At 35.1% G+C, this 18,389-nt stretch overlaps 1 protein-coding gene across 2 annotated transcripts in view; it reads right to left on the bottom strand.

Annotated features, from left to right (window-relative positions):
* The window catches only part of LOC308197816 (uncharacterized protein), a 355,008-nt gene that overhangs the window by 157,623 nt on the left and 178,996 nt on the right, over window positions 1–18,389 (bottom strand). The window contains exon 6 of one of the 2 annotated variants that reach the window (XR_013953302.1): window positions 15,415–18,338. The gene's annotated coding sequence lies outside the window, so the exon portion shown is untranslated. Of the gene's footprint in view, window positions 18,339–18,389 lie in introns of those variants that run through there. The other variant, XR_013953303.1, reaches the window with a different exon arrangement.

Here is an 18,389-nt window from a genome sequence, read left to right as displayed (position 1 = left end):
GAAAAGTACATCTGCCAAAACGCACATCTAGACTTACAAGCTCCACATTAACCTGTGCTGATTACTTTTTTTTTTAATTATTACTAAACTTTAGCTGTACAGATGTAGTTATGAACTGCAAATTTACTGACAGCCCATTGGTAGTAAGTCTTTGTGTCCACTGATGGCAATAACACACATTTAATTGTTCGAACTCAGCACAGAAAACACCAAATCCACAATTTGCAGTTCACCATTTCAGAGTGGAATTGAAGTAACCAGTTAAGAAAATAGTAGCTACAAGAGCTTGATTTTTTGTCTTCCGAGTAGCCATTTGTATCATGTGCACTTGATAATGGTTCTAGCTCAAGCTGAAACCTGCTACCCTATTATCTACATACAAGATCCACATGACTTGACTTTTCATTTTATTTTTAAATGCTTTTGCCATTTTCAGTAATCAGAACAAAAGTATGAAATGTAAAACGCTTCTAACAACGTTTCAGTTTCCTATTTAGTTGATAATGTTGATTTAGGTTTCATTTAGTACAATTACAGTTATATTTTAAATTTTCTCTCTGTAAGTGAAGCCATGCTATTTCTGTTCTGATTGCCAATCCGTATTCTCTACCACAGCACTATGCTTTTAACACATTTTTACATCTCTCACATCACAAGAACTTAAAACTCATAGCACGATCGTACTTCAGGAAATGCTCCTATTTCTACATTTTGATTAATTTATGGGGTTGATTCAGATATATTCTTCACCTATAAATTCTATTGGCTTCACTGGAAGAGTTGGATGTGCAAGGAATGCAAAAGCTTTTGCCCACAACAAACACAAATTAAAATTGAAATTATAGCTTCTTTGCTGTACATTTTCCTTATTTTCAACTAGTTCTGCTAGAATAAATTAATGAAAATTATTATTTTCATATATATACATTTGAGTTTGGCTTATGTGTAGGCTCCAGGTGGACCTTTTGCCTTAATCGCTGTGCCTTGAATTTGATGGGGCTGTTTTCTTTCAATATAGACTATATGCACAATTAAATGTAAGAATAATTAAAAACTTAAGAAGCCATATAAAAAGAAATGGAGTCCTTGACATATCTCACATAAGCACTTGAGAGTCGCTTTCTCTGATATTTTCCTGATAAGAATTTTCTTGTCACCTACACACTTGAGATTTTAGATTTGTGCATGCGGGTAAAGATGTTTGTGTATGTGAGAGGAAGAAGTGGCAATGTAGAGATCTCCTCATCCATGTTATACAACCAGTGTGCCAGATAATGAGTTACCTGACTTCAATACAACATTTCAGAGGTTTTGGACGTTACTAGGAGATACATGTGTGAATAGGGATGGAAAGGGATAGGGGTGTCAAGCTTTAATCAGGTTTCATATTTGGGCAGACATCAATTCATCCATATACACCTCAATTCCCCACAGGGGCATAAATTCCTGTGTCAGATCATACTCACCAAGACATTTTCTCTTTCAAGTATGTCATTTTGGAGGTAATATAGTATGCTTTGCAACAGAAGAACTCTCAAATTTATGCTTCTACAGAATAGTTATACAGGGAAGGACAAAATATTATAGTATAAGAAGTCATTTAAAAAAAATAAAATTTAAACTATATCACCTATCAAATAACAAGTACTCTCCTTTAAAGTCATGTATATATTCCTCTTTTTATGCATAATAAAAGGATGGTATCTGAAAGAGCACTGAAATTCTCTAAATTATTTTGTCATTTTATATTCTAAGATATTGTTCATTAAGTGTGAGCATGGCACACTGAGCAGGAAAGAGTGTGTATTAAGACAAATTTAGTATCTACAGATGAGTTTATATGATGGTACATACACTGTTCCATCCAGGTAAATTGAGTTACTTTCCACTTAGTCAGCTGCATATGAGCCAGCAGTGTGCTCAGGTGGCCAAGAAGGCCAACAGCAGCCTGGCTTGCAAAAGAAACAGGGTGGCCAGCAGGGCTAGGGAGGTGATTGTCCCCCTGTACTCGGCTCTGGTGAGGCCGCACCTCGAGTACTGTGTTCAGTTTTGGGTCCCTCGCTACAAGAAGGACGTCGAGGTGCTCGAGCAAGTCCAGAGAAGGGCAACGAAGCTGGTGAGGGGTCTGAAGAACAAGTCTTACGAGGAGCGGCTGAGGGAGCTGGGATTGTGCAGCCTGGAGAAGAGGAGGCTCAGGGGTGACCTTATCGCTCTCTACAGTTACCTTAAAGGAGGCTGTAGCGAGGTGGGGGTTGGTCTGTTCTCCTACGTGCCTGGTGACAGGATGAGGGGGAATGGGCGATAAAGTTGCGACAGGGGAGGTTTAGGTTGGATGTTAGGAAGAACTTCTTTACCGAAAGGGTTGTTAGGCTTTGGAATAGGCTGCCCAGGGAAGTGGTTGAGTCACCATCCCTGGAGGTCTTTAAAAGACGTTTAGATTTAGAGCTTGGCGATATAGTTTAGTGGAGGACTTGTTAGTGTTAGGTCAGAGGTTGGACTAGGTGATCTTGGAGGTCTCTTCCAACCTAGATGATTCTGCGATTCCTGATCTAGACAAATAGTGAATGGCATTTCCGATGGCAGCACAGAGAAGATGTTCAGTGGATGCTCCTGACTCTTTCTGGCAATCCAAACAGCTGAAGTACATAAAGTCTATTATTTTTTTTTTAAACAAAATTCTATTCCAATTCTTCTAATTGTTTCAAAATTTATTTCTTTATTCATTCCGTGCTGATGAAAGGCATGGAATGAAAAAGCAACAGCAGTCAAATGCTTCTAAAACCTACACAGGACTTTATATATAAAACAGCTTGAGAACAGGCTAAATTGAGAATTGCACATGCACTCTGCAGGGACTGAAACTTCAAAAAGTGACAACTGATGGTATTCAGAGAAAACAGGAAAGAAGCAGTGACTAATGGATTTAGATGAGATAAAGTCAAACCGCTCATTCAATTTCTATCTGCAAATCAGTAAATGTGTTTCTAGCAATAACAGCATAGGAAGTCATATGGTGTTTCAGCAATTCATTTATATTAAGTTATACTTACAAAGTGTAACCTGAAGTTGTAATTTTTGTCTCTTCATTTCAAGCTATGGCACATTTATTATAATGCCCTTGGGAGCTTTAACAGTTAATAATTGAAGAGGTCATTTTCTTATGAATTGCTTCTTGCTTTTCCATCCTTTTTATTTAGTTTATTGTGAAGGGAAACTTAGAATTTCTGAAGGTCTACCAGATGTTGCAGCCACTGCCAGCTCTGTGTTTTAGCAGACATCAATAATTCTTTAATAGCAAGGTGTAATATAAGAAATGCAAGGGTTTTTTTGTTTTGTTTTGTTTTCTCAAACTAAACAAACCCACGGTCATAAGATTTTTTTTCAAGGACAGGACGAGGGAAGGAGGAAGGAAACAGACAATATTTTAACTTGCATGTCTTCTAATTTTAGCAAATATATTGTGAGAATTCCCATAATTAAATTCAAAAGTGGGAAAATAATATATTCTATGTACCATCTTATTTCCTATGTAGAGAATAAGGAACTCTGTCTGGAACTTCAGCAGTCAAATCAACAGAACTTCCCACCTATTACTATTAAATTGTATTTAAACAGCAAATAATGGTTCTTTTAAATAGATTTCCTCATCTATATCAGTAAACCTGCAGGTACAGTTGTGTTCCAGAAAGGCCTTGGATTGTGTTAAGTGGTCATTGCTCATTTCCTTCCCTGGACATCAATGCAACATTTCTGATTATCATGTGCCATTAAAGAATATTGAAAAATGCATTGCAACACTTCCTGTTTGTCAACAATTATTCTTTGTGAAACTGATACAATACACAAACAATTATATTTGGAAGACCTGGGGACAAATGATCTTTCACTGGGTTCTCCTCTGTTATCCTGAAGTTCTGAAATCTTTTTTCCTAAGGCTTTCAGTTAACTCTGATATACTGGTTTACTGTCATAAATTTTTTTTACATTTACTCCTAAAAAATTATAGAATATATGTATATAATGAAATGCTGTAAACATGTCATTGTATATTAATACTGTTAAATAAATTATAAAAATCATGTTCAAAATACAGACACTAAGAAAAATTAAAATTGATACTTTAAATAATAAAAATGAAATGGTTTGGAACTTCAAACTTACGTATCTTCCTTTCACTGAGGCATTCAGCAGCACTAAGTATTAACATGGAAGGCCAGCAGCAAAGAACGTATGTGGAACGATCACTGCTATCTTCCTACACTTTGTTTTTCCTTTAATGATATATCTATCAGCTTAGTCATTCCAAAAAGCTTTATTTCACACTGTTAATCAAGCACAATTCACTGTCCGTTAGTCTCCAGTATCTCCACTGTGATATGCAAACCTGAACCTTTGAGTTGGATGAGTGTTGCTGACATTTGAAACATGGCCATCATCAACTGGGCAGCATACAGTATAAACATGAGAAATAGGTAAAAGCTTAGCAAATCCTCCACGAAACAACCTGCAAGCCAGAAAAATAATTATGCACAACTTTGTGTATGGATTTCCTAGAGAAAGTGGTCAAATATTCACCATGCTCAGTAGCGTGTGTATACATTGGTCTCTGTTGCAAGCAATGCGTTGAATAGGAATGATGCCAGCAGGAGACTCTCAGGCCAGCAAGCACACTCGAGTCCTGGTGGCAAGAGCTGAGGAGATCCAGGACATCTAATGCTTTACTCATGTTCGTGCGTGTGAATTAATAATGTGTGGAGCCAATCTACACGTTACAACCAGCTTTAAAACCTTTAAATACCCAACTCTGCTATTTTATGTAATCACAGCATTAAGTTAAATGCCATGTGTACAACCCTGCGGCAGATATAAACACGGACAGCACAATGCCAACTCGTAAAGTGCTTTAGTGCTTCAACTGTTACAGACCTATTAACATGCGGTTCTTACTCCAGCTTTGCAACCCATGACATTTGACTTTTTTTAGAGGTGACACTTTGAGATTTATCTAACATCCTGTTGGAACAGTCACAGACAATTTAACTTCCCTGGAATATATTAGTTTATGCTGCTGCTATAAAGGATCCAAATTAAATTCCCCACAGGGATTTTTAACTGCCATACTAAGATGTACAAAGTAAATTTTTTTTCTAACAACAGGGACTGCAATAATGACTGTTGAATTTTATTTTGATAATGACAGATGTTACAAAGACAAAATAGGAATTCTTAATGAGATTTTGGGTGACATTATCCCAATTTCATATACTTATATATTTTCAAATTTGATAGTAGTAAAACAGCTTTCTTCATTAATATAAGAAGTATCTTTTAATTTGTAATGTTGCATCAGGTTCTCTCTGTACATTCCTCTATTTGTAGCTTTTTACTTGAAATACTGTAAGAATCTTTAACTTTTTGCAGTAAAATATGATTATATTATATAGAGAAAGAGATGAATATAAGATTAAAACAGGATAATTTTTAGAAACTCTGGCTAGGCAAAATTTGTTTTCTCTCGCCATTTTATGTGTGGTTATAGGAATGTGGTTGAATAAAACTGCAAGGCATTCTATTTGTATTCAATAGTGGATAAAAACAATTCAGTTTTTTACTTGGAAGAATTACTATATCCCTTTCAAAAATAAAATAAAATAAAATAAAATAAAGGAACACCTATATGTCGTAGGCAAACGGAAGAAAACAGAAGACAGTTCTTAAATGTTAAGTGCTGACCAGACCAAATAATCACAAGGAAATAAAATATATTGAGATTCTGGTCATATTTTAAAAATATAACAATGTGGATCTAAGCACCAATCTTTTGGGTTTTTTTTTTTTTTTTTTTTTTTTTTCTGGATAGAGTATTTAAAAAACAAACAAACAAACAAAAAACCAACTTGTTCTTTAACTCTTGCTTATCCATTTCCATCTCTTTTACTAGAATTCAAGTACTGTGATGTACAAGGATTTAAGAAACCACATTCGTATGATATATTTCAAAAGTTATTGAGATCTGTGGCCTGTCTGCTCCCAGAAGATTCCATGTGGTTTGAAATTACAATATATTGCAATATTAAAATGTATTCTTAGCTTTCTATAAAATGTATAGCTAAGTCTTCAGAACACAGCACACTTCTAACTCCTGTCTGCCAAGAAAGCAGCTGTGTTCCAGTTCTCTCAGGGGTCAGATGTCACTCATTAAATGCATTGAATTGCACTTAAAAATAATGATGAAAATGCTTACCTTTACATGCATTTAGCTGATATACAGGAAAAAATTAATAGTTTTAAAGGCCATCCAAACCAACTCTTTCTCAGTTTATAAGTCTGCATATGCCTAATGCTGCGTGTTCTGCTTATCTCCTGAAAGTCCAGCAGCAAAATATATTTAAAAACAGTTGCCAATTTCTACCCGTATTGTCAAATGCTATTTTCAATGCATGGTAGCTACTGTATCCAATACAGAAAGCAGAAAAGTGATCACAAACTAATGGCAACCATTTGACTAGTCCTCTGAATTATTAATAAATTACATCTATGGAAGTAATTTAGAATGACTCATTAAGCCGATTAACTCCCTGTTTCATGAGCAAACGACTATTCTAATAGAAGGGAAGGTAGGAACTAGTAGATAAATAATGATTATTGGAATAGCAGAGCTTCTTTTGGAGCAGTTGTCAAGCTAAAGATGAAGTGTTATTTGAAAGTCTCAGGAAGGACTTTGAGAAATTGGTGCAACAGAAAATTAGCATGAACTAGTATAAAGGTTGATTATCTGATTACACAAAAGGTGCACTTGACAATGTAGTAAATAAGGAACACTATCTAATCTGTACAGGCTCTAAAATGCAGCAGCCACAAATTAAAGCTACAGGTATAGCACTGGCTCTGCCCAGGATATCATACCAGTGCTTACACATGGCGAATTAAAATGTAGTCCCTACTGAATGAACCGTCTGCCTGCACACTGAGAGAACTGCTGTTCCTAGGGGATGCTTCACTTTCCATTTCATTATTTGTGTTTGCCTGAGCAGTTTTTACATTGTCTTACCTTAGTGTTTATTACGTTGTAATCAATTAAAGGTATAAAATTCACACTCACAAAATCAGAGTGTATCTTTGCACAGTTAATGAGATTTTCTAAACTGCTTTTATCTCCTTTATCAATAGAAATGGGAACTGGCTGAAAAAGAATTAGCCATTTTATGGTGTACTAGAATTAAATTAATGGTGATTATTTTGTGATGTAAAATTAATGTATTTTAATCAGCTATTATTAGTGCATGCATTTACATGCAATTTTTTTCCCCAAGTGTTAAAGGGAAAATAAAGATGTAGCAGGTTATATTTCCACTGATAGCTATAGCCTGCATTACAGAATGTATTTTCTTCTATTTTTGGAAAACTTCATTACTATAACCCCCATTTTTATTTTTATTTTTTTTTCTGTGTACAAAACATGATAAAAGGAGAACCTAGAAAGAGAATATTACTGTGAGAGAATCATGATGTTATGCATCCCATTCATAGAGCAGCTTTTTGCAAGGTAACTGGCATTGACATTACAGGTTCTTTACAAAGTCCATGAAGGCCCCTTAAAATCCATCCCAAGCCTGCAGAAGAATTCAGGAAGTGCTGTATAATGTCTTACACATATCTAAAACCTGTGCTACTCTAATTACTTGTAGTCAACATCAAATCACAACAAAGGTGCTGATATATGCAGCATAAATTTTCATCTCACACAGAACTTTTCCAAGTAATCTGAAAGAGTTATGAAAATTGTAATAATTAGCTATTCTGTTATAAAATACACGTTGATAAATATGCAATGCAAATATGTTATATAATAATCCACAAATTTGGTGTTTAAGTATATATACCTGCATATTTTATCTGTAATTTATTACATTCTAATATGCCAGAATAAATATTTACTATTCATTACAATTGCTATTCATTAGCCTTCACACCTTGCAAAATACAAAGCAGTCTAAACTATAAAGAGCTATAATTAGAACTGTGTAAATTCTAATTTCTATTCTGTCATGCAAAGAACCCAAAGATCATCCAAATAAGATCCCATTTGCTTGTAAGGGAGGCTTCTGAAGTGTAGACATTTAAAAAAAAAAAAAAAGTTAAGAAAGACCTTTACAACTTTTTTCCCCTGTATTGAGTGCAGTCAATAATAAAACCAACAAATCTAAGTTATAACTCTGATTTAACAGAATATATAAACATAATGCAGAATCTATAGAAGATGTAATAACTCCTTCAGAATGTAAAAACATTGATTTTTAAATGAATATTTTAGACTAGACACATCTAGACTTATTAAAAGAGGATATTCTGAGAAAATCACGGGCTTGATTCAATCAATTAGTTCATACATTTTATTGGACGATGACAAATAAAATTATGTAAATATATATATATAGTGAGAAAGAGCAGCAAAAAGCCAACACTAACCACTAAGAGAAGTTACAGTAAAACTGTTCATTAAAATTCTTGCAGTTTTTATGACTCAAAGTACACAGCTGCAGTGCAAGCATGCTTCTGATTCACAGACATGCAAAACTGACTATGTACATTGCCTAAATACAGACTTTTAAGGCTATGCAAGATACGTGCACTCAATTTACTACTATGAGGGTGGTGAGGCACTGGAGCAGGTTGTCCAGATAAGCTGTGGATGCTGCATCCCTGGAATTGTTTAAGGCCAGCTTGGATGGGGTTTTGAGCAACCTGGTGTGGTAGGTGTCCATGCCCATGGCAGGGGGGCGGAACTAGATGACTTTTAAAGGCTCTTCCAACTCAAATCATTCTGACTCTATGATTCTGTGATAGCGTTGCCCCTTGTCCCCAGACCAACCTGCCACTTAGATCTTCTAGGGTAGGTTACCTTTCCTTGTAGTGTGCCTAAGGATGGGACTTACCCAGGCTATGCCTCTAAATGCAGTCAGTACATAATCAGGGTGCACACAAGATGTACAAGACGCTGCTGGATGCTTGTGTGCCTACATGCCTTGACATAGCTAGTTGTGTAAATATCCTATGCATTCAATGACAAATATATATATCAGAGTATATTATGAATGCTACGAAGAAAGTTAAGAAACCTAGTGGAATTCCAATAAGCCAGGAAAGTCTCCTATATTGTTATCACCTTGCTAGTATTCCAGGTAAATCATTTTGCCTCAGTTCTCTTAACTGCTACAAGACAATGCTATTTTTCAAAGGCAATATTTTCCCTTTAGATAAATCTCCAATTCTATGGTATTTGGATAAATAAAAACCTGCACCTAATCTCAGTAGGCATTAATACAAGGAAAAGTTTATCTTATGCAGAAGACCAAACTGCAAAATAATAATGGGTCCCCCCAGCCTTAAAAGTTATGAATCAGTCTCTGAATTCTTGTTTTTATTGTCCCTGATGAGTGCTACTTTGCATTTCAGTTTCTGTTATTTATAGGGCAATGCCTCAAGAAGCAAGTACAAACAAGCATATGGAGGATCTACCAGCTCAGGCAAAATGCTTCAGCATGACTTGTGGTACTGTGGGGATTTAGATTCTAATACTAAATTACTTCATTGTTGGTCTGGAACCCTCTCAAGGCAATCCCAACTTTTCAAATCATATGGTCTTTATTTGATAAGTGGGAAGAAAAAGAGTGGAACAGAAGTTCAAATCATCTTATTTAGTCAGTTAAGAAGCTACACAGCACTAAATATGTTTTACTGATATATTTATGGAGACTTTCTTGTCATCTACGCTAGTACAGAGCCTTTGAACTAGACATACTTTTGGGACCAGGCTGCGTTCCCTGTATAGTAGTTTAGCACCAATCTGATGGCACAAAGCAGACAAAGACAAATTTTTCAGGGCTAGAGAAAAGTTCTGAACAATAATAGAGTGGCTATTATCTCTCCTTCAGGAAAAAAAAAAAAAAAAAAAGGCTTGTCACAGCATGGCTACTCCTGTCCTTTTTGTAATTCCTCTTATGTCACCAATACCACGTAACCATGCAATGTTAAACATACAACTGATATTTCCAAGGTGTGGGGAATGATTTTGCATTTGCATCATTACATCCTGTGTCACAGCTACCTCCTCTGGGTAGAAAGACAAGTGGTGAGCAGGCAGCAGGGGAGAAACATCTAAAGGAGTGGGCCTGGTGAAACTCAAGAGAAGTTCACTGCTTCACCAGCCAGGTAGCAAACACAATGTGCTTCCCAATGCTTGGGAAGCCCCGTGGACATGGAATTAGGTTCTCTGCTTTGCTGTGGACACCAAGGCAGAACATGGAAGAAGGACAAGCTCCTTCTTATAACATAATTTCTTGTAACAAGCTTATAAATTGTAAGGTTATGATCTATTTAAGCCAGAAAACTCAGTTTCATTCTCAAAAAAAAAAAAAAATGTTAACACACTCAACTGAAGGCATGAGCTGCCTCCCAAGGAGAACAAATTCTATCACGCATTCCTTTAACAGCCAATAGTTTGTCAGAGTTTTTCAAACACCCAGTTTGTTTGAAATAAAACATGGCCTTTTCCAAAAACCTGTTTCAGAAATTTACTTTGTTACTACAGCAGTTATTTTAATTTCTACTTGTGTACCTCATTTGTAAGTTTTTCTTTTTTATAAAAATTAATATTTTTCAAAATAAAAAATGGATTCTACTTTGAAACCTTTCAACATAGTATTCTCTGATATTCTGATATTTTTCCTCCTCTGTCTTCCTGTGAGAAGCATAGTATGACCAATACTAGATGCTATCTCACTTGAAGGCTAATCTTTCCTGTGGAGTACTGTAACTTCATCATGGGTTATTTATAAAATAGAAGATGTAATAAGAAACTGTAAAAATTCAGTACACCTTACTTCTTGCTGTTGCCCTCTATCTCTCTTAAAACTTGATCAGGAGCAGCTGTTCAACCTGGTTGTGGACTACCACTATCCTTACTGAGGCAAGTGACACCTTCAATCATTCTTAGCAATCATGTTTCATGATTTGTCAACCATTTAATTAATTTCAGGGGGGAACTTTTATTTGTTCATTTAAGAACGAATCTGACGAATAAATATTGAGGTTACTATGCTGTTGTTTTAGCACAGCTGTGCTAACAAAGGATTTGCTCAAATTTAGACAATGCCATGGTTCTGATAAAATGCTTTGAGTGTTTAGTCTTATGTTTCACCATACATCATTGCCTGCAATGATGTTGAGTTATACTACTGTCATATTACTTGGTATGGTTGCTATTTTAATAGATTGAACAGATATAAACTGATTGCCTTAAATTAAATATGCGTAGTTCTGCAGTGCTGTGCTATACACCGATTGCAAGTGTAGTCACTACAATAAAAATAAACTAAAAATGCTCAAGAAATGATCTGTATAGAAGACACCACTTCATATTGTCTTTGACAAATGAAGTGGAAGAAGTAAGGCAACTTTTGAATCAGATTTCATTGTCCAGGGAGAACTTTTGTAATTTGTTATATGGCTGCAAAAACAACAAACAATCCATTTTATTAAGTATTCCATATCTTGAAACTCCAACTTTGTTTTTATGATTAATATTTGAATATCAACTCAGCACTGAAATACATAGAGTATAAAAACAGAAGCTTTGTTTGGGAAATGCAAAAATATTTCTTGGGTACTATTAGCAAACAACTTGGCAGTAATATAACAATTATTTGATTTCCTTATTTTGTTTATTAAATCGCGGAACTCATTGCCATATTGTTTTGGATGCTGGAAGAATAAGTGAAAGGAAATGCATCAGGGGCTATTAAACTACACAAACTGATGCATGAAATCCCAGATGAGAGGCTGTATCAGCTAAGCTGCCATTCTGACAGTTCTGACATTATTTTCCCCTCCACAAGTATATGTTACAGTCAGAAGTTGAAAAAAGAGTAACCCATGATTAAGAACCTCATCTTCTCCAGTACCTCCATTCCTACGTTCTTAATACTAATTTTCTGAAAAAAAGAGATGTGAAGGTAAGGGGAAAGCTTCCGTCTTGCAAACAGAAGCACGCTTAGTATCCGTAAGTTTTTTTGTTACTGAAAAGGGCTTTGGCAAAAATTGTCACTAGGACATATTTTTAAACATCAAGTTCATCCCGTCCTTTAAACTAGACATGAATTTTTCTCTTAATAATATTTAATAAAAGAGGGAACCTCAAAATTAGTTAAATTTTCAGTGCTTACTCTGCACTTTTTTATTAAACATGCTATAGCCACGTTTGTTTGTACTGAGCATGAATCTTAGCAGCAAGAACAGTACTAAACACCTACTTAAATATCTGCCCTTCTTTGCTACTTGCTTTTTATCCAGCACTGCTTTGATTTATATCTTTATATTGTCTCCTTTAATATCCTTTACTTTTTTTTTGTAATTTCCAAAACATTTGCTAAGAAAGGTATTTTTCATTGTTATATAAACTTATCCGCAGCAAATTCTCTAGTGAATATAGAAAGAGAACCTGTATAAATAAAAACCTATAGGGATAGAGCATAGGCAATACTAGATTTTGAGCAGAGATTTTAAAGCTGATAAATGAATAATGATAAATGATAACGCTGACAAACACAGTGCTGGTTGTGTTCTTCATTTCACTAACATGATTAAGATTTCAAAGAGGAACTGCATCTTCGTTTTAGTACATGTACCTCACACCCCTTTTCTTTGAAACACTGAGATTCAGGAAAATAAGAAAAATCTGGAATAGTCCTATCCCTCAGAGAGTGATTCAACTGCTTACAGAAGAGTAAAAGTCTCTCTTCTGTGACATTCTTATGCCAATATTAAAGAGTAAATAACAGTTTAAACACCAGAAGGAATGCAGTCAGTAATAACATGTTAACTTGGAGAATTTTGTCTAATGCTTAGGACCATTTTTGTTGTTGGTATTTATTGTAAGCTCTGTCCTTATTATCAGTCAAGACAGAACAAAAAGAGCTTCCCTTTTGGGGGTAAACAAAGTGCTACTCTTGAATGGCTGTGTGTGTTTTATTTCTGGGAGTCAACTGAAATGTAACTATGCTAATAATTAACTTAAGATGGGCCAATTCAGACAGCTCTGCTACTAAATGCAGGAAGCTGGAAAACAATGTTTATTTGTTTGTTTGAGCAAGTGTTTTCTAGAATCTTATTTTAAATAATATTAAGTATCAGTATAAGAATGGGAAGAAAATTGTCAAAATAGCAGGAATGACTTCATTTATGACATTTTCTACAAATATTTTATTCTGTGCTCAGTCTAAGAAAAATACATAGGATTAAGGTCATTGATTTGAGGTTTGGAGAAATATTTTTTTCAGCACTTAGTGTCATCCTCTTTGCTGTTCCCAACCCACCCCACACTGAAAAAAGACAACACCGGTGAATAAGATTCTGTTGCAAAGAGCCATCTTAGAGAGAAATGATCTCTGCAGTTTGAATAAATGAAAACATTTTTTAGCCATTTCTAGTTCTTAGATCTCAAATTTAAAATAATATTTACTTTTATCAAAACAAAACCTGATAATTTGCCTTTTGTCTGACCACTTTGCTCCATAATATTCACTGTTAGCTCATAGGCAGAACGCTTAAAGTGTTCTCTGTTTAAGAGAACACCCTTCATCATTCAAGACTGATACTTGTAAGGTTTACAATATGATCTGATTGGACAACTAACAAAATATTATCATATCATTGTTTAGTAGTGTCCTCTTACAAAGCACAGAAAACTAGAAGGACAAATTGTTGAAAATATTTAATGGCTTCTAAAAGAACTAAATCAATGGGAACAAGAAAGAGCCAAGGCAATATTCCATGAGCCAAATTCACGCTGGATACAGCCCATTCCCAGCAGCAGCAGTTATTGGTAGTGGTTAAGAGCAAGCCCACTTGTAGCCAGACTTGCTTCTCTATCTGTGAGACATGTTAGATCCTGCCTTGGGGACACGAGCTGGCCTACCTGCTCTAGTGGTCTCTTTGGAGAAAGCCAGCATGCAACACTAGAATTGTTTGGTAAAAAGATTGAAGGTGGAAGAGTCAACTAACACGAACTGCTTGTAGACAAGTCAGTCATGAGAGATAGCATCAAAATCTACCTGAGCTGGATGATTATTTGGGATAGAGGATGGCCGAACAACTTCAGTTTTATCTCAGACTTGATGGAGCTTTTTTGTGTTTTGTCTGCTTTCACCCCTCTGATACACAGGAAGACTACACAAAGAGCAAGATAAAAGCAACTAGTAAATGGTAAGGCCTTGTGCTGTCTTTGAGTATTTAGCTGGCAAAAAAACCAATTACATCACAACAGACTTTTCATAAGGACCATTTAGTTAAATTCAATAATAATATCAGGGTACACTTAACTTCATCCCTAATTTTATATATATATATATATATGGGCTCATGTAAGTACATGAGACATTAATTCAATTGGAAAAACAGCAAGGCATTTGAATGCTTTCAATGCAGGCTATTGAAGCCATCACCCCCTAATTTCAAATCATAACCACTCCACATTTGCACTTACATAAATCTGCTGACTCAAATGGAAGCCTTAAGAGTAATGCTTTTGTAGTTCAGCCTAGCAATCTCACTCAGTTGTCCTTGTTAAGCCTATGCCAGATATGAATTAAGCCACCTGAGTGGTGTGAAAGACAAGCTGTAAATGAAAGTATATTTTGAAATTTTTGTGCACCATGAAACAGCCATTTAACGCAGGTGTTTTTCATAATTTCCAAATTAAAAGAGAAACAATGCAGAACTGAGGTCTAAATCTGAGATAAGAAAATTGAAGATCCTGTTTTTGAGCAAGAGCAAAAGCTCTGATGTCCCTTCTGCCCCTACATGTGTGATTGTCTGACAAAGCTTCGTCTAAGAGACTCATTTCAGCCTCTGTACAGACAAAAGACAGGGTTAGGAGTCATGGTCATGACTCTGTAAGTTAAGAGATGGAAAGTTTGGAGGTGATAGAAAGGCAAAATAATTAGTTTACACAGTTCAGTGTCCAAATAACCTGTAAGATGAACGGAGCTTTCAAACCTCTCTTTCCTCATTGACTTTGATTCCTTTTTACTTTAGCAGTTCATAGAGAGGCTTAGAGGAAGAGCTGTATACCTATTGACAGTTCAGATTTGAATTATTAAGGTGAACTGAAATGCCCTTGTTTCCTGCACCAGTGAACATCCCAAATGTGGCATCTCTTTTATTAGTGATGAAACTACTGTTTTATTCTCTCCATTCCACAGTTTTCTCGATGTTCAAGACAGCATCTTCAACAGCACCAAGGACATTGAACACACTGTATTCAAGGGACAAAACTTCTATTGTGATTGTTCAGTGATATTTCTACCCTTGAAATTTTGAATGCCACAACCCATACTAAAATTAATAAAATACCTATTACAATACTGATGTATGGCACTGCATCTTTATTAATCTGATCTGCCATAGTCCAATATAAGATGACATAAGATATAATGAAGTCTCAGGACATTCATTAATCTAAGCAACAAAATTAATTAGAAATTAGTAAGCTAGAAATGTAGGGAATCAGACTGTAATCCTACTGTCTCCATTGAACAAAAAAATCAAGTCCAAGAAGATATTTACATTGCTATGAAATCACTACAAAAATTTGCCATTATATGTATAGCTTCAATTTAGTGTATGCTGTTGCATCAACAAAACTTTCATAAGCAATTTCTTTCACTAGTAGATTTCTTTTCTATATCACTACTATCCTGCAAAAAATAACATTTGTGTTCACTTGGTCCTGCCAAAGCCTGAAGTATCAAAACAAACCAACAGTACAATTTTCAAGGGACTATGTAACATGAAAAAAAATCCATAAAGATGATGCGCATAGAAGAATAAATGTATTTGGAAACTGTGTAAGGCAATAACAAGAACAGCAAAACCCTGTAGAATATATTCTACTGTATAGTTTAGCATTCTGTACCACTGTGTATATGTGTCCTGCGAGTCTGTGTATACTAAAATTTTCTACGTCCATTCAACAGCCCCATAAAACTACAATTTTATCAGTTCCAACTGAAACTATCTTCTGATATCTTGACAGCACCTCTTGTATATTATTCTGATTATGTACGTAAAACACATCTTCAATAACTAGTGATTCTAGGGAAGAAAAAGGACAAGAATATATTCAAGAATTCCAAATGCTCTACCATAGCTTAGCAGCATCCATATGTATTCTTAAATAGTGATTCTAAGCACAGTGTTTTATACACTCAGTACTCAAGTGATTTGTACTGTTGACCACTGAATGTTCTACATTATATGGAAATACATATGTTGTTAGAAGCTATGTCCAAGCCATAAATTGCATAAATAGCCTGACAAACAAATTCATCATCCACATTTTACCTTATTGCCAGTGACCCTAGAACTTATTGAAACACTCTAGCCCTGAGAAACTTCAGACAGTACCCATTTTCTAAAATCTGCAAGTCAGAGATATTTTACTTTTCCCCTTCACAGTATTCTATTTAGCTTTTTCTGTCCTCGTAAATACAGAAATAAATAAAAAAAAAATCAAAAACACCAAGGAAGCCTAAAACTGTCAAGAGTTGTATTCACTGTAAATAACCATTTAATTACTTTAAAATTCCTTTGCTGGGAAACATAGAGAATTTCATAACCTCTGAAGAAGCTGCTGATTTTCCCTACTGTTCTCGATTTCACTTCTAAGCCTTTAAAACTTTCTCTTTCAAAATCTCATGTTCTTGAAAATAAGACGTTTTATGAAAATATGATGTAATTGTTCTTCAAAAAATGTTTTTTCTTTAGTTTTGTTTTTGAATTTTTTTTTCAACTCAGCATCTCCTAGCAAAAAACAAATGCATGACAAACGTAGTAGAGCAGAAACAATAACTAGAATAAATTTTCAGCAAGTTAGCAGTTTCATTCTTCATATTTTAGTTTGTCATGAGCTAAACTAAAAATTATAACACGACAAATACTGTAATTGAAGAAAATACCATTTTAAATTTTTATAATTTCTATCTTTCATGAAAAGTATTTGTGATCCCCTCAGAGTCCCAAAGGAGATTCCAAACTGACAGTTCTGAAGAGCAATCAGGTGTCACTCTTTAAAAGGAGGCTTAAACATAATCAAGCAGAGCAGCTTGCCAGTTCTCCTGCAGTCCCAAATGGACCTTGTTCCATTATGCATCCTCCCTCAGTTTCAATTCATGCTGAACTTAACTAAAAGCCTTGCTTGTGCAATTTCAGGGGTTGCATCTTGCTTGAAAATGGCAAACAGTCAATCACTCCAGTGAGAATGGATCAAAGAAAACAGGATAAAAGACAGTGCCGATTACACCATTGCTCTTCCTAAGCTGTTCAATAAATCAGCAGCTCAGCATCTGTGATATTTTGAGAACCTCTGTTTCAAACTATTTGTAAAAATTCATTCCCATTTAGCCCATATCTTTCAAGCCATTGAAGCAGTTGCTACTGAAAATGTAAACCCACCACGGCGATTAAAAAAAAAAAAAAAAGTTACACGTAAGGACTTATTCAGCCAAAGTAGAACTTTTTTTTTTTTACTGAAAAAGAGTTTATGTATAATGCCTTCATAAATGTAGGTATTTTGTAACTATTTGCACTTATTTGTAATACATTTTGATTTTGTTACGAGTGGATTCTGAAGTCTTCTAAGCAGAAATTAAGACAAACTATATGTTAGTTCTTTCAGATTTAGTCAACACTGATAACTTTGTGCTATACTTGCCACCTCTAAAAATTTACCAAGGTGGCTATATTTTGCATGTGTTTAGCAGCTCCAGTCACATAATAGTCATTTCTTTCCAAGATTTCAGCTTCTCTAAAGCTGTTTGAAAATGTACCCCAAATACTTTTCTGTGCATATTTCCCCATTTTATAGAATATTAAGAATTTTTCTCTTTGGACTGTTGGTTTTGGATGTCAGAGACAGCTTTGACATCCTCTTAAATGGAGGTTCCTGCAGCATCACCATAAGAAGCAATATAACTGAACTTGAACACTGTTCTACAAACACCCCCAAAAACAGTCCAAATATAATAATAAAGAAAGAAAATGAATTGTTAGAAAGACAGAGTTAGAAAGCCTCAGTGACTCCATTTGTATTTTCTAGGTACTTGATATTGCCCTGTTTTGACCTCTATGCAACACAGTGGTTTCAAAACCCTGCTTGATTGATTTCTCAATTTAGCACAACAGCAGGACATAAGACCATGGCCATGAGTAGGCAGATAACTTTTCAAAAACACTTGTTTTGTACCCAACTCTCAGAAAACATTCTTGCAACCCCTCATTTTCTGAAAAAGAAAAAAAAAAAGTGTTTAGTTTAAAACATTTCTTCCCCCAAA

This window comes from Anser brachyrhynchus (assembly GCF_964034855.1).
Source record: "Anser brachyrhynchus genome assembly, chromosome: 7".
Taxonomy (NCBI): Eukaryota; Metazoa; Chordata; class Aves; order Anseriformes; family Anatidae; genus Anser; species Anser brachyrhynchus.
The sequence above is the reverse complement of the archived record's forward strand: the minus strand, read 5'-3'. Positions and strand labels throughout refer to the sequence as shown.